At 41.3% G+C, this 4,972-nt stretch overlaps 1 long non-coding RNA gene across 1 annotated transcript; it reads right to left on the reverse strand.

Moving 5' to 3' along the window:
- Positions 1 to 913: 913 nt before the first annotated feature.
- Positions 914 to 2,238, reverse strand: LOC147232210 (uncharacterized). The gene is made up of 3 exons (XR_015106464.1): positions 2,174 to 2,238; positions 1,818 to 1,902; positions 914 to 1,270 (listed from the first exon to the last, which is right to left on the reverse strand). It is a non-coding gene; the product is annotated as an uncharacterized LOC147232210 (long non-coding RNA).
- Between the last annotated feature and the right edge of the window lie 2,734 nt (positions 2,239 to 4,972).

The raw sequence follows: 4,972 nt of genomic DNA on the forward strand, positions 1-4,972 counted from the left end.
AGCAGGTAAGCATGTAAATAATTAGTGTCAAATACCCTACCAGCTGCAGTATAACACCGCCTTCCACATTATTTGAAACAAGGTACCATGTAATCACAAGCTGAGTGTGTTTGTGCTGAAAGGCTCGAAATAAATCCTGTGAAGAAGCAGACCTTTTTTTTTCTTTTTTCTTATCTATACCACTTATCCCTTGCTCTCGTAGGGCAAAAAGGCACCCTGGAACAGTCGGTCGCCAGTCGACGATGAAGATTGTTATTATTGAGATTATTGTTGTTATCATTATTACCATGAATCATTTTAAAATGCTAACACGTGGAGCAATATCGATGGTTAAGCCTTTTTGTGCCCATTCCCTGATTCATTGTGATTCATCATAGCTCATGTATATAACTGCGTGTTATGTTGGCTAAACTTTTCTTTTGCAATGACTGTTCGAACAGTGTGTGACCCGCAACTGTCCTCAGTTCAATTCTCCGGTCTTTGTGTTGACATGTAGTTGGAAAGGACGCTGCCTTACACTGGTTGGTCAATGATATTACCGGGCCAAATGCTTTATAGATTACCTCCAAATGTGCTGACTATCCAGGGCCATGCTGTATAAAAGTACGGCACCTGAATTAGAAGATGCTTATGTCAGATGATTGCCCATTCATTTACTACCTATACACCCTTTATCCTGCACTCAGGCCATCTCAGAGCCTATCCCAGCTGTCATCGGGCAAGAGGCAGGGTACACCAATCGATTAGAGGGCCAGATATACAAATGCAGCTCAAAAATGTAGAATATAATGAAATGATTTTGTTTCATTAATTTCAGAAAGTGAAACCCGTATTATATACTGTAGATTCATTACATTTAGAGTGAAATATTTCACGCCTTTATTTCTTGAAATGTCGATGATTATGGCTCACATATAATGAAAATCAACATTCAGTGTATGGAACATTGGAATATTTCATGAAATCAACAAATAAAAGATATATCAAACAGAAATGTCAGGCTTCTGGAAAGAATGTTCATTTCCATGCATTCAATTTGGTTGGGCCTCCTTTTGCATGAATTAGTGTTGCTTCGATGGTGGTCATCTGCATTGTTGGGCCTGGCGTCCCACATTTACCAGTTGATAATTCCCCATAGAGTCTCTGTGGGGTCCAGGCAAGGCCAGTTTGCCGCCATTAACACAGTGGGCACTAAAACAGCTGATGGTGCCCTTGGATATCGGGGAGGTCCCCTGGAAAATGAAATCAGCATCTCCGTGAAGCTTTTCAGCTGAAGGGAGGATGAAGTAGATGTCTGTGTTGACTCTGGACCTCAGAAAACACATTGAAATGGCAGCCCAAATCATCATTGACTGTGATAACTTCACCCTGTACTTCAAACAATGTGGATTCTCTGCCTTTCCAACTCTTTCCTTCAGACTCTGGGACCTTGATTTCCAAATGATATGCAAAATCTATTTTCATCTGAAAGGGGACTATTGAGCAACAGTCCGGTTGTCACCACAGCAGTCACAAGTAAGACGCTTCTGACTTTGTGTCTGGTTCAGGAGTTTCTTGACAGGGCTAATGTGTGTGTAGCCCATGTTTAGAAGTCTGTGCATAGTACAAAATGTACTCAACGCGTACAACGGGGAATACGCGCTTGTCATATAGTATACGAGGGTTAAGTAACTGATTTGAAAAGTAGGATGCAACTCAAATATTTCAACTCCAGAGCTTCAGACGTCCTGTTTTAAATACCATTACTGGTTTAGTGAAAGTGAGTGAGAGCTTAGGAAAACAAATTTGAAGGCCACACACTGTGTAATCAAATTTACCTTTGTCTTGAGTTCCCCCACATGTTTGCAGATCAGGCCAGAGATGGAATTCAGCGGTTCAACACGGTTGCGTAACAATAACTCCCTGTGAACATAAATGCACAATAAACGCTCCTTACTTGGATTTGACAGCATGACTGAAGTATTGCCCATTGAGCGATAGCACATTTTTAAGAGGCGGCTGCTTTATGTCGGTTTTGCTATCAAATAAGGCGGCCTGTGTAGCAGGATTAAACATTGCATATCGCTCTTTTACACAACCCCTTCTTCGTGGCCTCAGCTCCAATGTCTTATTCGGTCTTCTCAGATTCTGGCCTTTCTGTGTGAAAAAAAACAAAACAAAAAAAAAAACCCACCACAACATTGCTAGCTATCTCCGGAATTTACTCCAAATGATTGTTTTGCTTCTCCTCCTCTCCAGTTTGCATGTTTGTGTGTGCGCGTGGGTGTGGGTGTGTTTGAGTGAGTGGGTGGGTATGTATCCATGGCTGCAGGCTAAGGAGTAGTGAGGGAGTTCCCCCACATCTGTTCACCATATGAGCTTGTTGACAGCAGCTTGCTCTCTTCCAGCTCCCTGTTCATGCCCTCTTTGGATTCTGTAGCTGCTGCTCCTCATCAAAGATTTAGTATAAGGCAGAGCTGGCCTGGTGTTTAGGGGCTGCTGGGCTGCATGTCGGGAAAGAGGGTTTGCAGCCTTTGATAAGGTCTCCGTAATCATGGGAGGGTGTGCTTTAACCATTTTATGATTTATCTCTCCCTGAATCATTCTTTATTAAAAGCAGATTAATCCTAATTTGGATCTGACTATTAATATGAAAACAAAGTTATTTTGGCTCAAGGCAACAGCGCTAGATGAAAAAAAAAAAGACATCAAATGCATCACAGGCTGCTAAGTACTTATCTGAAGTTAAGGCCAGTGTCTTTCTAGAGGATGAGTGAAACCCACCCGAGCCTCTAAGTGGAAAAAGGGCCATTTAGAGCATCAGAGTTGCCCATTGTTGTTAAAAAGGGGAAGCAATCAATGGGCAGCATTAAGCAGATCTGAAAGCGGACTAAATGCTTTTTGTGGGCCACAATCTTTACTTCCTGCTCTGTAGATACAGGCCTTTAATGACAGGACAAGCAACTGAGATAGGAATAAAGCTGATCGGATCCCAACTCCCCTCAGATTAGCCTGTCACTTCAGACTTATTCTCAAGAAAATCTTTCCCACTTCAGCTTCAATTCAACTAACAAGATCTTGAACCTTTTGGTGTCTCTTTATATCTATACCTCGTGTCCTGTAACCGGGGTTGCAGGAGGGGGGGTGAAGCCAGCCCCGGTTGCCATTGGGCCAGGGGCGGGATTCACCCTGGGCCATTCGGCTTCATATGGAGACAGACACCCCCTCCTCCGCACAATTTTGGGGCTCCAGTGCACCTGCTACACGTTTTTGGTCCGTGGCAGAAAACCGGAAAACCCAGAGGAGACCAACACAGACACAGGGAGATCATGCAAACATCACAGAAAGTTGTTTTTTTATTTAGTTATTTACTTGGTTGGTTAGTTAGTTATAGGGGATACATGTGGCCACCACTGAGAAGTAAAAGTGACTTCTCCCTTTTTTGCTCTTTGCTATTGTTGTTGCTTTTGAAATGATTTTTCTGACTTCCTCTGCTTTTGACATCCACTTTGAAAAACGTCAAGAAAACGAAAAATCCAATATGAATACATTTCAACATTACAGATTTTTAGCCACGCAAATTTCGCTGCCGAAATGTTATCATAAAAATACACTGAATCAAAACTTCAAATGCTTCAAACTGCTCGGTCATGTCAGGTGAAAGTCTCGAACTTCAAGTCAAGTCACTTTAGCGAAGAGTTCAGCGATGTGACGACTTTGAAAAGATGCATGCTGTCGGTTTGTCTTCGGAGTATTGATCTTCTCCACGTGCACATAGTTGGCAGGGCTCACTACACGTTCATTTGTAAAAATATTGCTCTTACAATACCTGACGTGTAAAGGCTTTCCGAACAATTATTATTCCTTCCTGTAGTCTTGTTCTGGAAGTTGAAATAAGGAGAAACTCAAAGAGCGTGCACACCTGCCGCACAATACCAGAGACGGAGACATAAACTGCTGGAGCTGTACAAATGGGTCCTCGGAGGACTCCTCAATTTCTTTTTTCTCCTTAAAGTTTTTAACAGCTGGTCGACAGTAAAAAGTGAGAGCACTGGGGCTGTGATTGCAAAGCTTTCCAGCAGTTTTATGAAAGACTGTCACGTTATGGCCATAGCCATAAAGTAAGTGACCTAATTAATTTTTCAGTCCCTATCTTAACTACCTATCTTTCAATCCATGAATATTTGCTCGCATCAGATGCATATAAAGAACACACGTATGAATGCTTGTCAGTTTATTCGGACCCGGGGACCCCAATTCTGTAACCTGTTGCTACGAAGCCATTTAGAGGTTAGCAAAGCACAGGATACGACTAATCCTTTGTACCACCTTGGAGTTTTTAATTTCTTTATATTTGCATTCATGTTATACATTCTTATTACGTGGTCAGGGAGCACCAAGGGGTCAGTGTTCAGCCGGTGAGAAGCCCAGGTGTATTAAATTCAGCACTGTAGCATGTAATTTGATCAAAAATGATATCAGCCAAATGGCAAAATATTCACTCCACTCATAATACACCAGATCCTTATTAAGTTAAGGGTGAAGTTAATTGTTCACATTAAAAAAAAAAAAAAGACAAAAATGTTGACTTGAAAATCAGTCACAGGGAGTACACAATTCATAAAAAAATACCAAGCAGAAGAAAAAAATACGAATAAATTGAATAAAAATGTGCCCCTTTTTTTCCTCACACACTTTGACTTGACGACAAGCATTGTGGACTGTTTAGAGCAGAGTAACAAGTGGTGACTCTTGAAACATGTAGATGACCGATGGCAGCTTAAGTACTTAACATTGCCTCTTACGTGGTGGTGGTGGTCTAACCACTTGTATCATGTTCAAGATTTACATACTTGGGTCTGTTTGTGTTAGATTTAACCAAGACATTTATAAAATAGTTCAGTAACTGCAGACAGATAGATAGATAGATAGATAGATAGATAGATAGATAGATAGATAGATAGATAGATAGATAGATAGATAGATAGATAGA

Source organism: Fistularia commersonii, chromosome 8 (genome assembly GCF_037954325.1).
Source record: "Fistularia commersonii isolate RoL2024-O1a breed Wild chromosome 8, RoL_Fcom_v1.0, whole genome shotgun sequence".
In the NCBI taxonomy this organism is placed as follows: Eukaryota; Metazoa; Chordata; class Actinopteri; order Syngnathiformes; family Fistulariidae; genus Fistularia; species Fistularia commersonii.